The following is a 27587-nucleotide window of genomic DNA, read 5'->3' as shown; positions in this document are numbered from 1 at the left end:
CCGGAAAATGGCGCAACTCAAGAAAATGTTCCTGAGGTGCCAGCACCGACTAGAGAGGAAGTTAATGATAATGATCAAGATACTTCTGATCAAGCTCCTACTGAAATTCGAAGGTCCACAAGGACACGTTCCGCACCAGAGTGGTACGGCAACCCTGTCTTGGAAATCATGTTGTTAGACAACGGTGAACCTTCGAACTATGAAGAAGCGATGGCGGGACCGGATTCCGACAAATGGCTAGAAGCCATGAAATCCGAGATAGGATCCATGTATGAAAACGAAGTATGGACTTTGACTGACTTGCCCGTTGAACGGCGAGCCATAGAAAATAAATGGATCTTTAAGAAGAAGACAGACGCGGATGGTAATGTGACCATCTATAAAGCTCGGCTTGTCGCTAAGGGTTATCGACAAGTTCAAGGGGTTGACTACGATGAGACTTTCTCACCGGTAGCGAAGCTGAAGTCCGTCCGAATCATGTTAGCAATTGCCGCATTCTATGATTACGAAATATGGCAAATGGACGTCAAAACGGCATTCCTTAATGGTTTCCTTAAGGAAGAATTGTATATGATGCAGCCGGAAGGTTTTGTCGATCCTAAGAATGCTGACAAAGTGTGCAAGCTCCAACGCTCGATTTATGGGCTGGTGCAAGCATCTCGGAGTTGGAACATTCGCTTTGATGAGATGATCAAAGCGTTTGGGTTTACACAGACTTATGGAGAAGCCTGCGTTTACAAGAAAGTGAGTGGGAGCTCTGTAGCATTTCTCATATTATATGTAGATGACATACTTTTGATGGGAAATGATATAGAACTCTTGGACAGCATCAAGGCCTACTTGAATAAAAGTTTTTCAATGAAGGACCTTGGAGAAGCTGCTTATATATTAGGCATCAAAATCTATAGAGATAGATCAAGACGCCTCATAGGTCTTTCACAAAGCACATACCTTGATAAGATATTGAAGAAGTTCAATATGGATCAATCCAAGAAAGGGTTCTTGCCTGTGTTACAAGGTATGAAATTGAGCTCAGCTCAATGTCCGACCACGGCAGAAGATATAGAAGAGATGAGCGTCATCCCCTATGCCTCAGCCATAGGTTCTATTATGTATGCCATGCTGTGTACCAGACCTGATGTAAACCTTGCCGTCAGTTTGGTAGGAAGGTACCAAAGTAATCCCGGCAAGGAACACTGGACAGCGGTCAAGAATATCCTGAAGTACCTGAAAAGGACTAAGGAAATGTTTCTCGTTTATGGAGGTGACGAAGAGCTCGTCGTAAAGGGTTACGTCGACGCTAGCTTCGACACAGATCTGGATGACTCTAAGTCACAAACCGGATACGTGTATATTTTGAATGGTGGGGCAGTAAGCTGGTGCAGTTGCAAGCAAAGCGTCGTGGCGGGATCTACATGTGAAGCGGAGTACATGGCAGCCTCGGAGGCAGCACATGAAGCAATATGGGTGAAGGAGTTCATCACCGACCTAGGAGTCATACCCAATGCGTCGGGGCCGATCAAGCTCTTCTGTGACAACACTGGAGCTATTGCACTTGCCAAGGAGCCCAGGTTTCACAAGAAGACAAGGCACATCAAGCGTCGCTTCAACTCCATTCGTGAAAATGTTCAAGATGGAGACATAGAGATTTGTAAAGTACATACGGACCTGAATGTAGCAGATCCGTTGACTAAACCTCTCCCTAGAGCAAAACATGATCAACACCAGAATTCCATGGGTGTTCGATTCATCACAATGTAACTAGATTATTGACTCTAGTGCAAGTGGGAGACTGTTGGAAATATGCCCTAGAGGCAATAATAAAAGCATTATTATTATATTTCCTTGTTCATGATAATTGTCTTTATTCATGCTATAATTGTGTTATCTGGAAATCGTAATACATGTGTGAATAACAGACATCAACATGTCCCTAGTGAGCCTCTAGTTGACTAGCTCGTTGATCAACAGATAGTCATGGTTTCCTGACTATGGACACTGGATGTCATTGATAACGAGATCACATCATTAGGAGAATGATGTGATGGACGAGACCCAATCCTAAACATAGCACAAGATCGTATAGTTCGTTTGCTAGAGTTTTGCAATGTCAAAGTATCTTTTCCTTAGACCATGAGATCGTGTAACTCCCGGATACCGTAGGAGTGCTTTGGGTATGCCAAACGTCACAACGTAACTGGGTGACTATAAAGGTAGACTACGGGTATCTCCGAAAGTGTCTGTTGGGTGACATGGATCAAGACTGGGATTTGTCACTCCGTATGACGGAGAGGTATCACTGGGCCCACTCGGTAATGCATCATCATAATGAGCTCAGAGTGACCAAGTGTCTGGTCACGGGATCATGCATTACGGTACGAGTAAAGTGACTTGCCGGTAACGAGATTGAACGAGGTATTGGGATACCGACGATCGAATCTCGGGCAAGTAACATATCGATAGACAAAGGGAATAGCGTACGGGGTTGATTGAATCCTCGACATCGTGGTTCATCCGATGAGATCATCGTGGAGCATGTGGGAGCCAACATGGGTATCCAGATCCCGCTGTTGGTTATTGACCGGAGAGTCGTCTCGGTCATGTCTGCTTGTCTCCCGAACCCGTAGGGTCTACACACTTAAGGTTCGGTTACGCTAGGGTTGTAGGGATATGTATATGCAGTAACCCGAATGTTGTTCGGAGTCCCGGATGAGATCCCGGACGTCACGAGGAGTTCCGGAATGGTCCGGAGGTAAAGATTTATATATGGGAAGTCCTGTTTCGGGCATCGGGACAAGTTTCGGGGTTATCGGTATTGTACCGGGACCACCGGAGGGGTCCCGGGGGCCCACCGGGTGGGGCCACCCATCCCCGGGGGCCACATGGGCTGTAGGGGGTGCGCCTTGGCCTGCTTGGGCCAAGGGCACCAGCCCCACAAGGCCCATGCGCCTAGGGTTTCCAAGGGGGAGGAGTCCTACTAGTGGAAGGCACCTCCTAGGTGCCTTGGGGGGGAGGGAAACCCTCCTAGGGCCGGCCACCCCCCTTTGGCACCCCTATATATAGTGGGGGAGAGGAGGGACTTCATACCTTGAGTCCTTGGCCTTTGGTTGCCTCCTTCTCCCTCCCCAACACCTCCTCAACCTCCATAGTGCTTAGCGAAGCTCTGCTGGAGTACTGCAGCTCCATCAACACCACGCCGTCGTGCTGCTGCTGGTGCCATCTCCCTCAACCTCTCCTCCCTCCCTTGCTGGATCAAGAAGGAGGAGACGTGGCTGTTCCGTACGTGTGTTGAACGCGGAGGTGCCGTCCGTTCGGTGCTAGGATCTCCGGTGATTCGAATCACGTCGTGTTCGACTACATCATCCCCGTTCTTTGAACGCTTCCGCTCGCGATCTACAAGGTACGTAGATGCATCCAATGACTCGTTGCTAGATGAACTCCTAGATGATCTTGGTGAAACGAGTAGGAAAATTTTTGTTTTCTGCAACGTTCCCCAACAGTACATACTTCAACCCATGAGACCCAAGCTCAATGGCCCACTTGGTGACTCATCCAGTGGCTTCTCTGTTTTGAATGATGTCTCCCAAAGGAGCATAGCTGACCACAGTGATTGGATGACCCTGAAAATAATGTTTAAGCTTCCGGCTTGCCATAAGCACCCCATATACGAGCTTCTGTCAATGTGGATATCGTTGCTTGGATTCAATTAACACCTCACTGACGTAGTAAACCGGCCGTTGAACCGGATGTTCCTTGCCAGCCTCCTTGCGCTCCACCACAATAGCCACACTACAGCTCATGAGTTGGCAGCCACGTATAACAACAACGGCTCTTTCTCAATTGGAGCAGCAAGGACCGGCGGCTCAGCAAGCTGTGTCTTCAGATCTTCAAAAGCACAGTTTGCAGGATCGCTCCAAACAAACTCATTTGTTTTCTTCATCATTTGATACAAAGGCATTGCCTTCTCCCCTAACCGCCTTATGAACCGGCTCAAAGCAGCAACAGGACCTGCCAGCCGTTGAACGTCATTGATGCATGTTGGTTTGGCCAGGGATGTAATTGCCTTGATTTTCTCCGGATTAGCTTCAATACCTTGGTTGGACACCAAAAAACCCAAGATCTTGCCGGCTGGGACTCCAAAAATACACTTAGCCGGGTTAAGCATCATTTTGTAGACCCGGAGATTATCAAAGGTCTCTTTCAGATTCGTAACCAAGGTTTCCTCTTTCCTGGATTTTACCACTATATCATCCACATATGCATGAACATTATGTCCAATCTGATTATGAAGACAATTCTGCACACACCATTGATAAGTCGCCTGGGCACTCTTAAGCTCGAAAGGCATAGATACATAGCAGAAAGCTCCAAAGGGAGTGATAAAAGCCATCTTCTCCTGATATTTGATCGCCATCTTGATCTGATGGTAACCTGAATAAGCATCCAAGAAACTCAAGATGCGCAACCCGCTGTAGCATCGATGATCTGATCAATACGGGGGAGGGCAAAAGGATCAGCCGGACAAGCCTTGTTCAGATCGGTGTAATCCACACACATACGCCAGGTGCCATTCTTTTTGAGTACAAGCATCGGGTTGGCTAAACACTCTGGTTGAAAGACTTCTACGATGAACCCGGCCGCCAAGAGCCGGGCCACCTCTTCTCCAATGGCCTTGCGCCTTTCTTCATTGAACAGTCGGAGAAACTGTCTGACAGGTTTAAACTTTGGATCAATATTGAGAGTGTGCTTAGCGAGTTCCCTTGGGACACCCGGCATGTCTGAAGGTTTCCATGCAAAGATGTCCCGATTCTCACGGATGAACTCGATGAGCGCGCTTTCCTATTTTGGATCCAAGTTTGCACTGATGATGAATTGCTTGGATGAGTCGCCAGGAACAAAGTCAACCATCTTGGTGTCATCAGCTGATTTGAATTTCAACACCGGCTCATGCTCTGTTGTTGGTTTCTTTAATGACGCCATGTCTGCCAGGTCAACATGATCCTTGTAAAACTTTAACTCCTCTGTTGCACAAACAGATTCAGCATAGGAAGCATCACCTTCTTCACACTCCAAAGCTATTTTCCGGCTCCCATGTACTGTGATGGTGCCCTTATAGCCTGACATCTTGAGCTGCAAATATACATAACACGTCCGAGCCATGAACTTGGCATAAGCTGGCCGTCCAAATAGAGCATGATATGGGCTTTTGATCTTCACCACCTCAAAGGTTAATTTTTCTGCTCTGGAATCATACTCATCCCCAAAGGCTACTTCCAATTTAATCTTACCCACTGGGTACGCCGACTTGCCAGGAACCACATCGTGAAAAACAGTGTTGGACTGTTTAAGACTCTTATCAGTCAACCCCATCCGGCGGAACGTCTCATAGTAGAGGATGTTGATGCTGCTGCCTCCATCCATGAGTACCTTAGTGAATTTGTATCCACCAACCTAAGGTTCCACTACCAAAGCCAAGTGACCCGGATTATCAACCCGGGGTGGGTGATCCTCTCTGCTCCACACAATAGGCTGCTCTGACCAAACTAAGTAACGTGGAACCGCCGACTCAACGGCATTGACGACCCTCTTGTGAAGCTTATGGTCCCTCTTACATAAACTAGTGGTGAATACATGGTATTACCCACTATTTAGTTGTTTTGGGTTGCTCTGATATCCGGGCTGTTGCTGTTGATTACCTTGGCTGGGTTGTGGATTATATCCTCCTTGGTTACCAGGATGGCCCTGACCGTGAAATCCTCCTCTACCTGAACCGACGCCCGGGCCTTGGACACTGCCTCCACCTGAACCTCCACCTGGGCCGTGACCTTCATCAGACGCGTTTGAATTTTTAAACGCCTTCATGATCGTACAATCTTTCCACAGGTGGGTGGCTGGCTTCTCCCAGGTGTCGTGCCTTGGACAAGGTTCACTCAATAGTTGCTCAAGGGTGGGACCTGACCCGCCCGACCGAGGGGGTTGTCTGCCCTTGCACCGTTGATTTCCGCCCTGTGCATTGGTGTTAGCAACAAACTCATCAGCCTTGCGTTTATTACCTCCTTGATTTGCCGTGTTATGCTGGTGACCCTTGTCGTTGCCGTTCTCCTTTCCCTTCGATGTCTTTTCTTCGTCAGACACCGGGTCTTTGGTACTAACAGAATCAGCATACTTGACGAGAGCCGCCATCAACTGGCCCATGTCATTACAGTCATGCTTGAGCTGCCCCAACTTCTGCTTCAGAGGTTCAAAACGGCATTTTTTCTCCAACATCAAAATTGCTGAGCCGGCATCCATCTTATCAGACGAATGTATTATCTCCTTGACCCGGCGCACCCAATGGGTTGTAGACGCACCGTCCTCTTGCTTACAGTTAGTTAGGTCCAAAATCGACATAGGCTGCTTACACGTGTCTTTGAAGTTCTGGATGAACCGAGCCTTTAACTCCGACCATGAGCCGATAGAATTAGGCGGCAACCCCTTCAACCAAGTACGAGCTGTTCCATCCAACATCATAGTGAAATACTTGGCCATTGCTGCGTCGCTGACCTCTAACAACTCCATAGCCATCTCATAACTCTCAATCCAAGCTCCGGGCTGTAAGTCAGCCATGTAATTAGGCACCTTACGAGGCCCCTTAAAGTCCTTTGCCAAACGCTCATTATGTATGGCCGGAACCAAGCAAGGAACGCCTCCGGTTCTTGTGGCCACTCCTGCCTCGACCGAGGTTGCTGGATAAGCCAGAAAAGTTTGATGAGCCGCCTGATCTTCTGCCATTTGAACTGCTCGTTCCGCCTCTTGTCGAATCCTCTCCTGATCCACCAAGTTAAGGGCTCCAGCCCGCACCGGCTCATGCCTGTGTGGCCGGTTGCGGCGTTCAGCATTTCTTGACATGTCTGCGGATTCCATATGCCTACTGTAGCTCAGGCTCCGGCTTGGGCGAGGAGTTGAATGGATCTTGTCTCGACTGTAGGAGTACGCATCCTGCAGTGCCAGAGCTGTTTGGAGAAGTTCTCTTACCCTCCGCGTTTCAACCGCCCTCGGTGAGTCACCTTCCATCGGGAGAGCCGCCAAACGAGCTGACGTTGCGATGAGGTTTTCCAAGGGGTTGGATAAGTGACCCAGCGGTGTTGGTACGTAATGAGGCGGAGCGGTAATTATACGAGGTGGTTCCATGGCACGCGGCTGAACCGGTGCGCCGGGTGTCGTGATCTGGTTTGCCTCCGGCGGGTTGCTTCCCCCAGCTCCGGGTGTATGGAATAGGTTCCTAGGATCAAGCGTCAGAGGTAGACGTGACTGTGTTTTCTGATGCCTCCTCCTCATGACCTCGTTTTATGCGTTCAGATCCATCAAGAGCCGGAAGGTCTCCGCTTGAAGCTGTTGAGCATGAACGTCCAAAGCTGCCCGCTCTGCTGCCATCCTGACTTCCTTTGCGGCCAGATTTTCCTTAGCTTGCACCATCTCTTCACGTACGCGTGCCACCTCTGCGTTGTGCTGGGCTTTATTCGTCGGCTCTACCACAACAGCCAACACAGTCGTCAGTTTATCCATGAGGTCCATTAGAATCTGAGCCGGGGGGCGCGCGGGGTCTCCTGACCTGGCTGCCGCCGACCCGGTAGCTGTTGCCGCCGCTGCTGTAGAGTTCTGCCTGGGCTGTGTCCCTGCCATGAAGACTCCGGCCCAATTCGGCGGCTCCAGAGGGTCCGAAATACTGCTGCCATCGGAACAGCCCCCGAGCATCCCGTCCTGCAGCTGGTACAAAGAGTCCGTCTCGCCTGTTGATGATGCTGTGTCAGAACAGACGGCCGTCTCACCGCCCTCCACTGATCCTTCAGAGTATTCACCGCCGTGGACACAGCCTACGAAGGCATGCTTCACAACAGATTGAACACGGGTGGTCCTTGCGTGTTGAGCCGTTTCGATGAGGTTGGTGTGGACGTCCGGCTCAGGGCCTGACTCACTGATCCGGCCGATGAAGACGTGAATTCCGCCGAAGGGGACCCGGTACCCGTACTCAATTGAGCCGGCCTCGGGGCCCCAGCCTTCGTTGTTGATGTAGAGCTTGCCGCGACGACTCTTGGTCATCCGGCCCACAACGTATCCATTGAGCCCTTCGAAGTTTCCCTTCAAGAACTCAAATCCACCATGCGCTGGCCCCATGGTGGGCGCCAACTGTCGTGGAATTGTCATGGCAGATGTCCTAGAGAAAGGACTTAGTCGTAGGGCCATCGCAACTAGGAAGCTTAAAGGGGTTAATCGGGACAAAGGACACAAGAGGTTTTATACTAGTTCGGCCCCTTACGATGAAGGTAAAAGCCTACGTCTAGTTGTGTTGGTATTGCTGGGGGTTTCGATCACCAAGAGGCTTAACTCGCCGGCTTGGTTATCGATCTCTTGTTTCTTGCCCTAAGCCGCCACTGGGTTGTCCCCTTATATACACGGATTGACGCGTGGTGGTCTACAGAGTCCCGGCCGGCTCATAATCGTGTCCTGCTCGGTGACCTCCTTTACACGCCTTTCTTTACAAGTCTTTCCTTACATACAGCGGTTCACAATACCGGGCCTTAAGCCGCCTCTAGGCCTTTGGGCCTTCTATAAGATTTGACAAAATATCGTCTTGAATGTTTACTGGGCTTCTTGTGCAACCCGCCATTGGGGCTGACCCGGCCCCTCCTGGGCGGGTCATAACTAATAGCTACATCCCCAACACCATTTCTCATTACTAATAGGCCATTTTCTCGGCCAGCTGAATGAAGCTCTCCTCGTCTTGAAAGATTTGCAGCCCAACATGCCTGATAAAGTGACTTACTTGAAAAATCACAAAAAAACTAGGCCAGCCATTTTCAGAAAGAAAAAAAACTACTGGGCTGGTCTGTGGTAAACATAAAAGAAAAGGCTGTCTAGACAGGCCAAAGTGTCCCGCATAGCCCAGTTGACACCCTGCTTCCGTCTCAAAAACAAATTAGATAAAGGCCACTCCAATTATGGTGATTCATAAAAATGCCACTGCAATTTCCAAACTTTGAAAGATGCCACTGCAATTTTTGCAAACTTTGAAAAACGCGACTGCAGTTTGCAAACTTTGAAAAACGCCACTCCAGACTTTGAAAAATTCCACTAGAAATGGCATGAAATGGCATTTTTCAAAGTGTGGAAATTGCAGTGGCATTTCTCGGATACACCAGATTTGGAGTGGCATTTATCAAATTAACCCAAAACAAAAATAACTGGGCGAGCTGCTGGGTCCCTGGTGTAGCCGCTCGTTGTGCAATTCTCTCGTTTATTGACTATGTTGACAATGGCATGGGACCCAGATGTCAGAAATCAACTACGAGGAGCCATTTTTTATTGACCTGAAATAAGGAGGCACTTGCTTACGTACTGCCATGACCTTGGTGGGTCCCTACTGTCATCCTCTCCACGTACAATCAACTCCTGATTGTGTACGCGTCAACTTGCTAGGCCCACAAGTCAGCCTCTAAACCCGTGGAGGAGAAAATACAACCCATTTAAAAAAATAACAGCCCATTCCATACGTTCAGACAGAAAGTTCAACATTCAGAGCAAAGTAACAGGTCTGATCCACATATAGAGTACTGAACTTCCACGTTGACAACCATCATAGCCAAGTTAACTATCTACTCCCACTAATACTCTAGTAGCGTACAAGTACTAACTTACTCTTAGCTAACTAGACGATGTTGGCCGCCATCCATGGTACACGCTAAACGCCGGCACTGGCGTCGTGTGCCTCGCCTCGGACTTGCAAGACGTGCGATAGAGCGCGTTGCTCATGCGCGTTGGCCCTTTCCATGCCGACGTGGTCCACCGAAGCTTCGGCTTCCAAGCGGGAAACCCACTTGATGACAGGTAGTAAAAATCGGTGTCGCGAACGCGTGCGTGCCCGACAGCCTCCAGGGCTATTTGTCGGGCACCGACCTCCACGTAGTCAGCCCAGTTGCGGGCGCTCTGCTCGCGACTCAGAGCGTGGGTGCGCTGCTGCTCCATGTCCTGCTGGTGGCGCAAATCGGTGATACACTGCTCCTCCGCCAGGTGGTCATGCTCCAACAACTCCTGCTCCTCCGCCATGCGTTCGTGCTCCAACAACTCCTCGATCTCCGCATTGCCATCTAAAGACAGATAGAATGCCTCCTCCCTCCGTTTGTCTTCCAGTGAAAACCCAAACACTAGTTCTGGCGGTGACCGCCTCCGGTGTCGCCTACCGCGGACGGGCAGGGGCATGGCAGACGTGGCGAGCGACGTCGGGCCGGTGGGGGCTTATGAGGATATGGCGAGTTGGGTCACGGTGGCACCGGAGAAGGCTGGGAAACAGTACTTATAGGAGGAAGGTAGCACGACGGTCATCGGAATTCAATGCATAATGGCTTAGCGCGCCAGCTTGCCGTGGAAAACTAGAGAAACTGAAATTATGACTGTGTCGTCCCGTCCCATCTAGGTCGCACGCCGGCATGGCGGTCAAACGAGTGCACTCAAATCATCTCCCTCATTGTCAATAATGATTCCACGGATTTAAAAAGCCCGCAACAATCAAAGCGTATCTTTTTTCGCATCAGTTAGCTGCCTTAATTATGGCCGACTGCATGCAGGCACTCAGAATCGCTCGCAGGAAGTACGCGAAACAGCATGCAATGAGTCGCAGCCGAGGGCATGCATGCAGCCACTTAAATCGCTGGAATTAATTAGGCTTAAACTTCTGCATGCCGGTAATTATTGCCTTGCCTTGGTCTTGCTGCTTTGCTCACGGAACTAATAAACCCGAACGGAGGGAGTACCTTGGTTGGTAAGAGGTTTGAATTAAGCCCTGCAAATCCGAAAGGAGGTACTAGTACATGTGTGATCCGCTATTTATTCGTGTAGGATCGAGTAGGTCGTTTCTTGAATTGAGCCCTACAAACCGGAAAGGGGGTAGTACGTGTGTGATCCGCTATTTATCCGTGTAGGATCGATAGTGTAGCTTGTCAGTTTCTTTAGAGGTAGGCATTTTTCTCCGTTTAGGATCGATAGTGTAGCTTGTCAGTTTCTTCAGAGGTAGGTGAGGGAGTCCTGGATTAGGGGGTCTCCGGATAGCCGGACTATCTCCATTGGCCGGACTATTAGACTATGAAGATACAAGATTGAAGACTTCGTCTCGTGTCCGGATGGGACTCTACTTGGCGTGGAAGGCAAGCTAGGCAATACGGATATGGATATCTCCTCCTTTGTAACCGACCTTGTGTAACCCTATCCCTCTCCGATGTCTATATAAACCGAAGGGTTTTAGTCCATAGGACAACAATCACAACATACAATCATACCATAGGCTAGCTTCTAGGGTTTAGCCTCTCTGATCTCGTGGTAGATCTACTCTTCTACTACTCATATCATCAATATTAATCAAGCAGGACGTAGGGTTTTACCTCCATCAAAAGGCTCGAACCTGGGTAAAACATCGTGTCCCCTGCCTCCTGTTACCATCCGGCCTAGACGCATAGTTCGGGACCCCCTACCCGAGATCCACCGGTTTTGACACTGACATTGGTGCTTTCATTGAGAGTTCCTCTGTGTCGTCGCCGTTAGGCTTGATGGCTCCTACTATCATCGATAGCGATGCAGTCCAGGGTGAGACTTTTCTCCCCGGACAGATCTTCGTATTCGGGGGCTTTGCACTGCGGGCTAATTCGCTTGGCCATCTGGAACAGATTGAAAGCTACGCCCCTGGCCATCAGGTCAGATTTGGAAGTTTGAACTACACAGACGACATCCGCGGAGACTTGATCTTCGACGGATTCAAGCCACAGCCGGGCGTGCCGAACTATCGCGATGGGTATGACCTAGCTCTGCCGCCGAACAGTACCCCAGAGGCCGCGCCCGCATCAGCTCCGACCGTTAGCTCGGAGCCAACTGCGCCAATCGAGGATGAGTGGCTAGACACCGCCTCAGGGGCTGCAGTCTCGACGGCAATCGAGCCAAACACCAGCATAATCCTCTGCGCAGCCCGTGACTCCAAGGTGCCGGACTCTTCTTCTGACTCCGAACCATCCGCGCCCCTGCCAATCGAATCCGATTGGGCGCCGATCATGGAATTCACCACCGCGGATATCTTTCAGCACTCGCCCTTCGGCGACATTCTGAATTCACTAAGGTCTCTCTCTTTGTCAGGAGAGCCCTGGCCGAAATATGTCCAACGAGATTGGGATGCGGACAACGAAGAAATTTGACGCCCACCCACCACCCACGTCGTAGCCACTTTCGATGATTTAACCGACATGCTCGACTTCGACTCCTAAGACATCGACTGTATGGATGACGATGTAGGAGACGAACATGAACCAGCACCTATAGGGCAATGGAAAGCCACCTTGTCATATGACATATACGTGGTGTATACACCCAAAGAAGGCAATGGCGACGGGATAGCGGAGGATGACCCCTCCAAGAAGCAACCCAAATGCCGATGTCAGCGGCGCCACTCTAAGTCCCGCCAAAGCAAAAGTGGTGATACCAGCACAGGAGATAATAGCACTCTGGATAGTGCTGAAGAAAACAACAAACCCCTCCAGCATGATTTAGAGCAGGAGGATGGAGGAGCCAGCTCTCTTGAGAGAGCAGCAGACAGAGAGGAGGAGGATGACAATCACATGCCGCCCTCCGAAGACGAGGCAAACCTTGGCGACGATGAATGCGTCGTACTAGAGGATCCCGTCGAACAAGAGTGCTTCAAGCGCCGGCTTATGGCCACGGCAAATAGCCTGAAGAAAAAGCAGCAGCAGCTTCAAGCTGATCAAGATCTGCTAGCTGACAAATGGACTGAAGTCCTCGCGGCCGAGGAATATAAACTCAAGCGTCCCTCCAAGAGTTACCCAAGGCGCAGGTTACTACCCCGATTGGAGGAAGAAGCATATGATACGGCTGATCGGCCACCTCGTGGCCGCGATATAGAGGCATTCCAGCCAAAAGCTCAGCCTCCACCCCAACGCCATTCAAATAAAAAGGCATGGGGAGATACGCCAGACCTACGAGACATATTGGAGGACAAGGCAAATCATTCAAGATCAATCTATAGATCATGAGGGCGCACCACTCTGCGAGACGACAAACGTCATGCCGGATACAGTAAAAGCAAATCCGGCCAGGCCGAACACAGTGGGCAAGACCCATTCGAGCTGCGTCGCGATATAGCCCAATACAGAGGCGCCGCACACCCCTTATGCTTCACAGACGAAGTAATGGAACATCAATTCCCAGAAGGTTTCAAACCTCTAAATATTGAATCATACGACGGCACAACAGATCCCGCGGTATGGATTGAAGATTTCCTCCTCCACATCCACATGGCCCGCGGCGATGACTTACACGCCATCAAATACCTCCCACTAAAGCTCAAAGGACCAGCGTGGCATTGGCTTACAGCTTGCCAGCAGACTCCATTAGCTGTTGGGAAGATCTGGAAGCCGCATTCCTCGACAACTTTCAGGGCACTTATGTGCGACCACCAGACGCCGATGATTTAAGCCACATAATTCAGCAGCGAGAAGTGTCGGCCAGGCAATTCTGGACTCGGTTCCTTACAAAGAAAAATCAAATCATTGACTGTCCGGATGCGGAGGCCTTAGCGGCTTTCAAGCACAACATCTGAGACGAGTGGCTATCCCGGCACCTTGGTCAGGAAAAGCCGAAATCTATGGCAGCTCTCACGACGCTCATGACCCGCTTTTGTGCGGGAGAAGACAGCTGGCTGGCTTGCAGTAATAACATATCAAAGAACCATGGTACCTCAGATACCAAGGACGGCAATAGCAGGTCACGTCGCAACAAGCATAAGCGCCACATTAATAGCAAAAATACTGAGGATACGACAGTCAATGCCGGATTCAAAGGCTCTAAACCCGGTCAGCGGAAAAAGCCATTCAAACAAAGTACGCCGGGTCCGTCCAGCTTGGACCGTATACTCGACCGCTCGTGTCAAATACACGGCACCCCAGACAAGCCAGCCAATCACACCAACAGGGATTGTTGGGTGTTCAAGCAGGCCGGCAAGTTAATTGCCGACAACAAGGACAAGGGGCCGCATAGCGATAACGAGGAGGAGCTCGACAGCCGCACACTGGAAGACAGTAGAGGTTTCCCCCGCAAATGCGGACGGTGAACATGATATACGCAACCCACATCCCCAAGAGGGAGTGGAAGCGTGCGCTCAGGGACGTATATGCGTTGGAGCCAGTCGCCCCAAAGTTCAACCCTTGGTCCTCCTGTCCGATCACCTTCGATCGCAGGGACCACCCCACTAGTATCCATCATGGCGGATTCGCCGCACTGGTCCTAGACCCAATCATCAATGGATTTCACCTCACTCGAGTCCTTATGGATGGCGGCAGCAGCCTGAACCTACTTTATCAGGACACAGTGCGTAAAATGGGTATAGACCCCTCAAGGATCAAACCCACGAAAACGACCTTTAAGGGTGTCATTCCAGGTGTAGAGGCCCATTGCACAGGCTCAATTACACTGGAAGTGGTCTTCGGATCCCCAGACAATTTCCGAAGCGAAGAGTTAATCTTCGATATAGTCTCGTTCTGCAGTGGTTATCACGCGCTGCTCGGGCGAACCGCATTCGCTAGATTCAATGTGGTACCGCATTATGCATACCTCAAGCTCAAGATGCCAGGACCTCGCGAAGTTATTACAGTCAATGGAAACACAGAGCGCTCTCTCCGAACAGAGGAGCACACTGCGGCCCTCGCAGCAGAAGCGCAATGCAGCCTCTTAAGGCAATCAACCAGTTCGGCGCTTCAAAGCCCGGACACCTTCAAGCGTGCTCGGGGCAATCGTCAAATAGACCGCCTGGCGCGATCTGAGCTCGCGTAGCAATATGGCGGCCACCCCAATCCCAGCCCAACGGCGATATTCATTCCGCGCATATATAATTACGCATTAAAAATACCACGGGCACAGGAGGGGAGGGGGGCACAACTGCGGCACGCCCCAAAACGCGGCCTAAACCGCACTAGGGGCTTCCCGTTTGGTTATTTTTCTTTTTCTTTCAGGACCTTAATCTCTGGAAACACTGTCCGGCATCACTATTGCCGAACACATGATGCCGCAACCAAGGAGGCAAACAACTACGTCATACCACGGAATTACCAGGTTGATTACAGTAACGAGCGAAATATTCGATTTCATATCATTCCTCAGCTTGCCCTTGGAAGGGACATAGTCCTACTGTTTGCTTATCACACTACCTGTATCACTCTGCTTTAACGCATTTTTTCAATAAACAATGCATGACATTACGACTATTATTGCATTCTTGTTATATATATATATATATATATATATATATATATATATATATATATATATGTGTGTGTTCATTAATGACGCCTTGCAACCATACACTCTAGTACGACCAATACACTAGGGGCTTACGTACCCCACAATGCGGTGTGAAAAGTCCGAACACTTTCACAAGTGCGGCACCCTGAACTTATAGCATTATATGCATCAGCTCCGAATCATGTCTTTGGTCAAATGTTGGGTTTGCCCGGCTCCTATGTTTTGGTACCCTACGTTCCGCTCTATCGGCTAAGGTAGCGCTAGGAGAACTACTACGATTGTGCCCCGGTTCTGCCGGGATGAGCACCTCAGTAGAGAAAGCTAAAACTGACTGTCATGATAAGGCGAGAGACTGGTCGCTGTTCAGCGAGGTTTTTCGAGTCCCTAAAGACTTATGCCGCTTAGGGCGAGGGGCTAGCCCTGTCCGGCTTACAGGCGTGTATCGCGCCCCGAATTCGGCCTTCCGAATACTAGGGGCTTTGCCGAAATTTAAAATTATAGAATTCTATGGCTAAGTGAGAGTGATAAAGCATTATTAGTCCGGTTGCCTTGTTCGTTGTGCTGAGCACCTCCCTCGAAGGACCCAAACATGGGAACAAGAGTGCTCAGGTTTATCCCGAACACCCCAGCACTCGTGGCATGGGGGCAGAAGCCGAGGACTAGCCATCTCTCAGATTGGATAAACATCCAAACAGAAGGTAATATTTTAAATTCCAACAAGCGTTGCATAGCGCATATGAAACAAGTTTTCATACATACAGGATAAAACGAGCAAGTCTCATTCAAACATTACATCTTTCGAACACTCGTCCGCGATGAGACGGGCGCCCGGCAGAACACCCTCATAGTACATCTCGGGGTGGCGGTGCTCCTTGCCCTCTGGCGGCCCCTCCTTGATCAGCTTCATGGCGTCTAGCTTGACCCACTGCAATTTCACACGGGCGAAAGCCCGGCGTGCACCTTCAATGAAGACAGATCGCTTGACGACCTCGAGCCGCGGGCAGGCATCCACGAGCCGCCTCACCATGCCGAAGAAGCTGTTCGGAAGGGCGTCGCCAGGCCACAACCGGACTATAAAGCTCTTCATGGCCTGATCGGCCGCCTTATGTAGCTCGACCATCTGCTTCAGCTGGTCGCTCATTGGCACCGGATGTTCGGCCTCAGCATACTGAGACCAGAACAACTTCTCCGTCAAGCTTCCGTCCTTGGCCTGGTAAAATTGTGCGGCATCGGACACACTGCGGGGCAAATCTGTGAATGCTCCTGAAGAGCTCCGGATCCGGGTAAGTAATCGGTAATTTACTTTTACATGCTTACTTTGCATATAGAAAGCCTTACCCGCCACTATCTTCTTCATCGCGTCGATCTCATGGAGGGCCTTTTGGGCTTCGGCCTTGGCACTTTTTACACTCTCGAGGGCCACGGCAAGGTCAGACTCCCGCGTCTTGGAGTCAAGCTCCAACGCCTCGTGCTTCGCCACAAGAGCCTGGAGCTCTTGCTGCACCTCGCCCACCCGAGCCTCGTGCTTCTCTCGCTCGGTGCGCTCCTTGGCCGCTGTATCTTCGGCCTTGGCCAGCGCTTGCTTCATGGTCGCCACCTCGGTCGTGGCCCCTGGCAAACATACAATGATCCTGTCATTTTGCAATCGCGTCCCTTTTTATATATACATATCTATAGACGGGGTATTACTTACCCTTGTTCTCCTCGAGCTGCCTCTTGACAAGGCCGAGCTCTTTCTTGGACCCCTCGAGGTCCTGCTTCAGTACGGCGATCTCCGCAGTTAGTGCGGCGGACGCCAGCAGTGAAGCCTGCATATGCATATTGACATACTTATATTAGACACCTGCGATATTATTTGATCCTCTGTTCGGCTTTTCTTTCTGAACACCGAACAAAGCATCAGGGGCTACTGAGGGAGTCCTGGATAAGGGGGTGTTCGGATAGCCGGACTATACCTTCAGCCGGACTCCTGGACTATGAAGATACAAGATTGAAGACTCCGTCCCGTGTCCGGAAGGGACCTTCCTTGGCGTGGAAGGCAAGCTTGGCGATACGGATATATAGATCTCCTACGATTATAACCGACTTTGTGTAACCCTAACCCTCTCCGTTGTCTATATAAACTGGAGGGTTTTAGTCCGTAGGACAACATACAGAACAACAATCATACCATAGGCTAGCTTCTAGGGTTTAGCCTCTCCGATCTCGTGGTAGATCTACTCTTCTACTACCCATATCATCAATATTAATCAAGCAGGACTTAGGGTTTTACCTCCATCGAGAGGGCCCGAACCTGGGTAAAACTTCGTGTCCCTTGCCTCCTGTTACCATCCGGCCTAGACGCACAGTTCGGGACCCCCTACCCGAGATCCGCCGGTTTTGACACCGACATTGGTGCTTTCATTGAGAGTTCCTCTGTGTCATCGCCATCAGGAAGGATGCCTCACCCCGTCTTTAAAGACGGCACCGTTGCTAAGGTTGCTTTGGCTGTCGGCCAAACCCTCCGGCTAGGTGGTTTTTTTATGACCGCATGTTCGGCTTCTGCGCCGACGATGACCTCTCAAGCCATCGAAAACAATCTTCATGTCAGCTCGGAACTCGCCGAGCAGTTAGATCCAATGGAGCTCTCCCCCATAAACGAGCTCTTGGATCGCTTCGCCGCCCTGGGAGTCGCTACGGATTACGACCAGATTGGGCCTAAACCCGATCTGAGAGAGATTAACTCTCCCCAAGTCACCCATCATGTTGCCGTGGTAGAGGGACAGTGCGGCGACCCTTCATCTATCTTAAGGACTCGTTACGTCCGGATTCCCGATCCCTCCAAGCCGGATACCCGCGGAGGGGAGGATATCACTCAAGACCTGAACTTAGAGTCAGGCGACAGACTGATTCATTGGACAACATCCAGGAATCCAAATTTTCGAGTTCAGAAATTCCTCGGCCTCTGAGCCTCAGATGGGGTGAGGCTTTGGATTTAATTCCACCCACCCACCCGAACATTAGCGATCTATCCCAAATTAGGCAAGAGCCCGAAGAAACAGTACATCATTACTGGGCCAGATTCCTCCTGGTTATGAATAGGATAAAGGACTGCCGCGAGGAAGACGCGATTTCATTCTTCTGCAATAATTGCACGGACAAGGGAATCCTCAACGCCATAAGTTGCCGTGATATTACACGCTTCGCTGACTTGGCGTCATAGTACAAAACTACTATGCGATGGAAAGCGCCTGGAAAACCGAAATAAAATTTTGGGACAATCCGGCCCTGAATGCAAACCCAGTCCAAAATAAAAGGGTGCATCATCGCCAGACACCCGGGTCAAACACCAAAAAGCAAAAACCCTCTATAGGGCATGTAACCGTATTGGAAGGATGGCTTAATGGACCCTGTAAAATTCACAGTACAGAGGACGCCACACCAACTCACAGCCTTAGAGCATGTTGGATACTCCAGCAGGTGGCCAAAATTGGCGAAAATCTCCTAATTCCGGAGGCCATAGAAAGCCACCCCAGAGACACCAATACGGTATTAACAGTCTTCGAGACTTTCGGATCAAATAATATGCGAAAAAGGACACTCCGCAGCCTTGCCAAAGTCTACCAAGTAGCAACAATAAATCCATGGAGTGACACGGCTATTACCTTTAACGCCAGTGATGAACCTAAATTCCGAACAGCCCGAGCACTAGCCGCATTGGTCCTCAGTCCAATAGTTGACGGCATTCGTCTTACCAAGGTACTCATGGACGGCGGCAGCAGATTGAACCTCATTTATGAGGAAACCCTTCAAAAAATGGAAATAGACTGGAACCGCATTGAGCGAAGTAGCACAACCTTTAGAGGAATAATCCCCAGTCTGGAGGCACGCTGTACAGGAAAAATCACACTAGATGTGGTGTTTGGCACGCTGGATAATTACAGGTCCGAAGAGGTCACGTTCCATGTGCCTCCGTTCAGCAGCGGTTACCACGCTCTGCTAGGGCGGGAAGCGTTTACAATCTTCCAAGCAATACCCCATTACGGGTACCTGAAGCTCAAGATGCTCGGGCCCAACGGGATGATCACTCTCGCTAGTGATCCGGACATAGCACTCCGCGCCGAAAACAAGACAGCCGCACTGGCCCTTGAGGCACTATCCGAAGCCCTAGCGGCTGAGGAACTGATTGCACTGCGCTCCACGGTGAATAGAGACGACGTGGTACTCGACAAAAGATCCAAGTCCACCTCCTTTAAACCGGCGGACGAAATAGTCAAATTCCAGGTCCATCCAATGGACCCCAATAAAACAGCTTCCATCAGGGCAAACTTAAACCCTGATGTAGATGCCGCACTGTGAGAGTTCCTATGAGAGAACTGGAACATTTTCGCTTGGCACCCTTCAGATATGCCAGGAATCCCACGCAGGTTGGCCGAGCACAACTTAAATATCCTAAAAGAATTCAAACCTGTCAAGCAAGCTCTTCGGCGTTTTTCCGAACCTAAGAGACATGACATGGGAGAAGAGCTAGCAAAGCTATTGGAGGCCGGATTCATCTGAGATATAAAACATCTGGACTGGCTAGCAAACCTGGTGATGGTACCAAAGAAGGACAAATCCTGGCGCCTGCGCGTTGATTTTAAGGACCTTAACAAGGCTTGTCCAAAGGATCCCTTCCCACTCCCCCACATCGATCAAATTATCGACGCTACCGCAGGACATGATTCGTTGTGTTTCCTCGACGCATATTCCGGCTACCATCAAATCAAGATGGCAAAACCAGACCAAGCCGCAACGGCATTCATCACACCATACGGCCCATTCTGCTTCAACACAATGCCCTTCGGGCTCAAAAACGCCGGCACAACATATCAGCGCATGATTTAGACATGTCTGGCAAACCAGATCAGCAAAACAGTGGAGGCATATGTAGATGATGTGGTCGTCAAAACAAGACATGTCGAATCTCTAGTAGACGACTTGAGGCTCACATTCGATAACCTCCGAACATACGACATCAAGCTCAACCCGGAAAAATGCGTTTTCGGTGTTCCAGCCGGAAAGCTCTTGGGCTTCATTGTATCCGGTAGAGGAATTGAAGCAAATCCAGCCAAGATCCAAGCTCTGTCGCAACTGGATATCCCAAAGGACCTCAAACAAATACAAAAGTTAACCGGATGCGTGGCGGCTCTAAGCCGCTTTATCTCCCGCTTGGGAGAAAAGGCCCTACCCCTTTACCGCCTCCTTCGGCGCACCGAACACTTCGAATGGAAGGATGCATCCACGGCCGGACTCGACGAAATAAAAGCCATGTTGGCAACAAACCCAGTCCTGGCCGCGCCAAACACTGGCGAACCAATGCTATTGTACATAGCAGCAACACATCAGTTTGTAAGCGCAGTACTCGTCGTCGAACGAGAAACGGACGGACACAAATTCCCCCTTCAAAAGCCGGTCTATTATGTGTCCACTGTCCTCACTCCCTGCAAATCACGGTACCCGCATTATCAAAAGATTGCGTATGCGGTATTCATGGCATCCTGAAAGCTATGACACTACTTTCAAGAGTGTTCAATAACAGTAGCCTCGGAAGTACCACTTAACGATATTATAAACAACCGTGACACAACGGTCCGGATTGCAAAATGGGCCATTGAGCTCCTCCGTTCGACATAACTTATAAGCCACGGCGAGCCATCAAGTCGCAAGTCTTGGCCGACTTCGTCGCAGAATGGACGGAGGCCGAACTCCCTAAAGAGTACGACACATATTCAAATTGGATCATGCATTTCGACGGCTCCAAGATGTTGGCCGGACTGGGGGCTGGCGTCGTTTTGACGTCCCCCACAGGAGACACAGTTCAATACGTACTCCAGATTATGTACACAGACTCCAACAACGCAGCCGAATATTAGGCCCTTTTACATGGTCTCCGGATGGCAGTATCCATGGGCATTCAACGCCTAGAGGTGCACGGGGACTCGAACCTTGCAATATCCCAAATAAATGGAGACTTCGACGCCAAGGATCCAAAGAGGGCGGCTTACCGCAACGCCGTCCTAAAAATGTCAGCTCGGTTCAAAGGGCTTGAATTTCACCACATAGCCTGGGAAAATAATCAGGCGGCAGATGTCCTGGCACGCATCGGCGCAAAACGCGATGTAGTCCCCCCAACATCTTCTTGGAACGGCTGTTCAAGCCATCCGTAGTATGGGAAGGGGAGCCGCACAACAACAGCCCGGACCCAACCGCACTGCCCGACACCGAACATTCTGACACAATCGGCGGCTCGGCCAATGAAATAACACCTTCAGCCCACGTAATAATGGCCGTCATCGCCCCGTGGACAGAACTATTCCTCGCCTACCTTATTAGGCAGGAACTCCCTGAGGACCAAAATGAGGCACGCTGCATAGTGCGGCGATCCAAAGCCTACAAAGTCCACGAGGGAGAGCTTTATAAGAAAAGCACTACCGGAGTCCTTCAAAGGTGCATCTCCGAAGAGGAAGGGCGGAACCTCCTGGCTGAAATTCGTGCTGGACTCGGTGGTCATCACGCTGCAACTCGGTCCCTTGTGAGAAAGGCCTTCCACACAGGCTTTTACTGGCCGACGGCCCGGGCAGACGACCAGGACTTAGTCCAACGATGCACCGGTTCCCAGCTCTTTGCAAACCAAAGCCATATGCCACCCACCACCCTCCAAACTATCCGCATCACTTGGCCCTTCGTGGTCTGGGGGCTTGACATGGTTGGACCCCTTAAAGGCGGAACCCACAAGCAAAACTACTTACTGGTCATGGTGGATATGTTCACCAAATGGATAGAAGCCAAGCCTGTTAAGACGGCCGAATCCGGACCTGTGATAGACTTTATATCCGGGGTTGTACACCGTTACGGCGTCCCCCACAGCATCATCACTGATAACGGCACGAACTTTACGGCCGACGAGGTAAAACTCTGGTGCAAAAACATGGGCATCAAGCTCGATTATGCTTCCGTCTATCACCCACAAACTAACGGCCAGGTCGAACATGCAAATGGTCTTATCATGAGCGGCATTAAACCCAGATTAGTGCGGTCCCTCAAGGAATCTAACACGCACTGGGTAAAGGAGCTTGACTCCGTACTCTGGGGGCTGCGGACCACGCCGAATTGCACCACCGGATACACACCATTCTTTATGGTGTATGGTGCAGAGGCAGTTTTGCCTTGCGACATAATTCATGACTCACCTCGAGTGCGCATGTACAAAGAAAGAGAAGCCGAGCTCGATCGACAGGACAGTTTGGATGCATTGGAGGAGGAGCGTGAAGGAAATATGCCCTAGAGGCAATAATAAACTTATTATTTATTTCCTTATATCATGATAAATGTTTATTATTCATGCTAGAATTGTATTAACCGGAAACATAATACATGTGTGAATACATACACAAACAGAGTGTCACTAGTATGCCTCTACTTGACTAGCTCGTTAATCAAAGATGGTTATGTTTCCTAACCATGAACAAAGAGTTGTTATTTGATTAACGGGGTCACATCATTAGTTGAATGATCTGATTGACATGACCCATTCCATTAGCTTAGCACCCGATCATTTAGTATGTTGCTATTGCTTTTCTTCATGACTTATACATGTTCCTATGACTATGAGATTATGCAACTCCCGTTTACCGGAGGAACACTTTGGGTGCTACCAAACGTCACAACATAACTGGGTGATTATAAAGGAGCATTACAGGTGTCTCCAAAGGTAGATGTTGGGTTGGCGTATTTCGAGATTAGGATTTGTCACTCCGATTGTCGGAGAGGTATTTCTGGGCCCTCTCGGTAATGCACATCACTTAAGCCTTGCAAGCATTGCAACTAAATGAGTTAGTTGCGGGATGATGTATTACGGAACGAGTAAAGAGACTTGCCGGTAACGAGATTGAACTAGGTATAGGAATACCGACGATCGAATCTCGGGCAAGTAACATACCGATGACAAAGGGAACAACGTATGTTGTTATGCGGTCTGACCGATAAAGATCTTCGTAGAATATGTAGGAGCCAATATGGGCATCCAGGTTCCGCTATTGGTTATTGACCGGAGACGTGTCTCGGTCATGTCTACATTGTTCTCGAACCCGTAGGGTCCGCACGCTTAAGGTTACGATGACAGTTATATTATGAGTTTATGCATTTTGATGTACCGAAGGTTGTTCGGAGTCCCGGATGTGATCACGGACATGACGAGGAGTCTCGAAATGGTCGAGACGTAAAGATTGATATATTGGAAGCCTATGTTTGGATATCGGAAGTGTTCCGGGTGAAATCGGGATTTTACCGGAGTACCGGGAAGGTTACCGGAACCCTCCGGGAGCTAAATGGGCCATGATGGGCCTTAGTGGAAAAGAGAAGAGGCAGCCCTACATGGGCTGCGTGCCTCCCCCTTCCCCTAGTCCTATTAGGACTAGGAGAGGTGGCCGGCCCCCTCTCTCTCTTTTCCCCCTCCGCGAATCCTATTCCAACTAGGATTGGGGGGGGGGGAATCCTACTCCCAGAGGGAGTAGGACTCTCCTGGCGCACCCCTTGTGGCCGGCCAGCCTCCCCCCTTTGGTCCTTTATATATTGAGGTAGAGGCACCCTAGAACACACAAGTTGATCCACGTGATCTATTCCTTAGCCGTGTGCGGTTCCCCCAGCCACCTTATTCCTTGATAATACTGTAGAGGAGTTTAGGCGAAGCCCTGCTGCTGTAGTGCATCAAGATCATCACCATGCCATCGTGCTGACGGAACTCTTCCCCGACACTTTGCTGGATCGGAGTCCGGGGATCGTCATCGAGCTGAACGTGTGCTCGAACTCGGAGGTGCCGTAGTTTCGGTACTTGATCGGTTGGATCATGAAGACGTACGACTACTTCCTCTACGTTGCGTCAACGCTTCCGCAGTCGGTCTGCATGGGTACGTAGACAACACTCTCCCCTCTCGTTGCTATACATCACATGATCTTGCGTGAGCGTAGGAATTTTTTTGAAATTACTACGAAACCCAACAGTGGCATCCGAGCCTAGGTTATTTATGTTGATGTTATTAGCACGAGTAGAACACAAGTGAGTTGTGGGCGATATAAGTCATACTGCCTACCAGCATGTCATACTTTGGTTCGGCGGCATTGTTGGATGAGACGACCCGGACCAACATTACGCGTACGCTTATGCGAGACCGGTTCCCCCGACGTGCTTTGCACATAGGTGGCTTGCGGGCGACTGTCTCTTCAACTTTAGTTGAACCAAGTATGGCTACGCCCGGTCCTTGCGAAGGTTAAAACGGAGTCTATTTGACAAACTATCGTTGTGGTTTTGATGCGTAGGTGAGATTGGTTCTTGCTTAAGCCCGTAGCAGCCACGTAAAACTTGCAACAACAAAGTAGAGGACGTCTAACTAGTTTTTGCAAGGCATGTTGTGATGTGATATGGTCAAGGCATGATGATGAATTTTATTGTATGAGATGATCATGATTTGTAACCGAGTTATCGGCAACTGGCAGGAGCCTTATGGTTGTCGTTTTATTGTATGCAATGCAATCGCGATGTAATGCTTTACTTTATTACTAAACGGTAGTGATAGTCGTGGAAGCATAAGATTGGCGAGACGACAATGATGCTACGATGGAGATCAAGGTGTCGCGCCGGTGACGATGGTGATCATGACGGTGCTTCGGAGATGGAGATCACAAGCACAAGATGATGATGGCCATATCATATCACTTATTTTGATTGCATGTGATGTTTATCTTTTTATGCATCTTATCTTGCTTTGATTGATGGTAGCATTATAAGATGATCTCTCACTAAATTATCAAGAAGTGTTCTCCCTGAGTATGCACCGTTGCCAAAGTTCGTCGTGCCCAGGCACCACGTGATGATCGGGTGTGATAAGCTCTACGTCCATCTACAACGGGTGCAAGCCAGTTTTTGCACACGCAAAATACTCAGGTTAAACTTGACGAGCCTAGCATATGCAGATATGGCCTCGGAACACGGAGACCAAAAGGTCGAGCGTGAATCATATGGTAGATATGATCAACATAGCGATGTTCACCAATGAAACTACTCCATCTCACGTGATGATCGGACATGGTTTAGTTGATTTGGATCACGTAATCACTTAGAGGATTAGAGGGATGTCTATCTAAGTGGGAGTTCTTAAGTAATATGATTAATTGAACTTAAATTTATCATGAACTTAGTCCTGGTAGTATTTTGCAAATTATGTTGTAGATCAATAGCTCGCGTTGTTGCTTTCATATGTTTATTTTGATATGTTCCTAGAGAAAATTGTGTTGAAAGATGTTAGTAGCAATGATGCGGATTGGATCCGTGATCTGAGGTTTATCCTCATTGCTGCACAGAAGAATTATGTCCTTGATGCACCGCTAGGTGACAGACCTATTGCAGGAGCAGATGCAGACGTTATGAACGTTTGGCTAGCTCAATATGATGACTACTTGATAGTTTAGTGCACCATGCTTAACGGCTTAGAATCGGGACTTCAAAGACGTTTTGAACGTCATGGACCATATGAGATGTTCCTGGAGTTGAAGTTAATATTTCAAGAAAATACTCGAGTTGAGAGATATGAAGTCTCCAACAAGTTCTATAGCTAAAAAAGATGGAGGAGAATCGCTCAACTAGTGAGCATGTGCTCAGATTGTCTGAGTACTACAATCGCTTGAATCAAGTGGGAGTTAATCTTCCAGATGAGATAGTGATTGACAGAATTCTCTAGTCACCATCACCAAGTTAGTAGAACTTCGTGATGAACTATGATATGCAAGGGATAATGGAAACGATTCCCAAGCTCTTCGTAATGCGGAAATTGACGAAGGTAGAAATCGAGAAAAACATCAAGTGTTGATGGTAGACAAGACCACTACTTTCAAGAAAAGGGCAGAGGGAAGAAGGGGAACTTCAAGAAGAACAGCAAGCAAGTTGGTGCTCAAGTGAAGAAGCCCAAGTCTAGTCCTAAGCCTGAGACTAAGTGTTTCTACTGCAAAGGGACTGGTCACTGGAAGCGGAACTACCCCAAGTGATTGGTAGATAAGAAGGATGGCAAAGTGAACATAAGTATATTTGATATACATGTTATTGATGTGTACTTTACTAGTGTCTATAGCAACCCCTCAGTATTTGATACTAGTTCAGTTGCTAAGATTAGTAACTCGAAACGGGAGTTGCAGAATAAACAGAGACTAGTTAAGGGTGAAGTGACGATGTGTGTTGGAAGTGGTTCCAAGATTGATATGATCATCATCGCACACTCCCTATACTTTCGGGATTAGTGTTGAACCTAAATAAGTGTTATTTGGTGTTTGCGTTGAGCATGAATATGATTTGATCATGTTTATTGTAATACGGTTATTCATTTAAGTAAGAGAATAAATTGTTGTTCTGTTTACATGAATAAAACCTTATATGGGTACACACCCAATGAAAATAGTTTGTTGGATCTCGATCTTAGTGATACACATAATCATAATATTGAAACCAAAAGATGCAAAGTTAATAATGATAGTGCAACTTATTTGTGGCACTGCCGTTTAGGTCATATTGGTGTAAAGCACATGAAGAAACTCCATGCTGATGGAATTTTGGAATCACTTGATTATGAAACACTTGATGCTTGCGAACCATGCCTCATGGGCAAGATGACTAAGACTCCGTTCTCCGGAGCGAGCAACTGACTTATTGGAAATAATACATACTGATGTATGCGGTCCGATCAGGGTTAAGGCTCACGACAAGTATCGTTATTTTCTGAACTTCACAGATGATTTGAGCAGATATGGGTATATCTACTTGATGAAACATAAGTCTGAAAACATTTGAAAAGTTCAAAGAATTTCAGAGTGAAGTGGAAAATCATCGTGACAAGAAAATAAAGTTTCTACGATCTGATCGCGGAGACAAATATTTGAGTTACGAGTTTGGTCTTCAGTTAAAACAATGTGAAATAGTTTCACTACTCACGCCACCTGGAACACCACAGCATAATGGTGTGTCCGAACATCATAACCATACTTTATTAGATATGGTGCGATCTATGATGTCTCATACCGATCTACCACTATCGTTTTGGGGTTATGCATTAGAGACAGCTGCATTCACGTTAAAAAGGGCACCATCTAAATCCGTTGAGACGACACCGTGTGAACTATGGTTTGGCAAGAAACCTAAGCTGTCGTTTCTTAAAGTTTGGAGTTGCGATGCTTATGTGAAAAAGTTTCATCTCGAT

This window comes from Triticum aestivum, chromosome 3A (assembly GCF_018294505.1).
Source record: "Triticum aestivum cultivar Chinese Spring chromosome 3A, IWGSC CS RefSeq v2.1, whole genome shotgun sequence".
NCBI classification, from domain to species: Eukaryota; Viridiplantae; Streptophyta; class Magnoliopsida; order Poales; family Poaceae; genus Triticum; species Triticum aestivum.
This window is presented reverse-complemented; position numbering follows the sequence as displayed.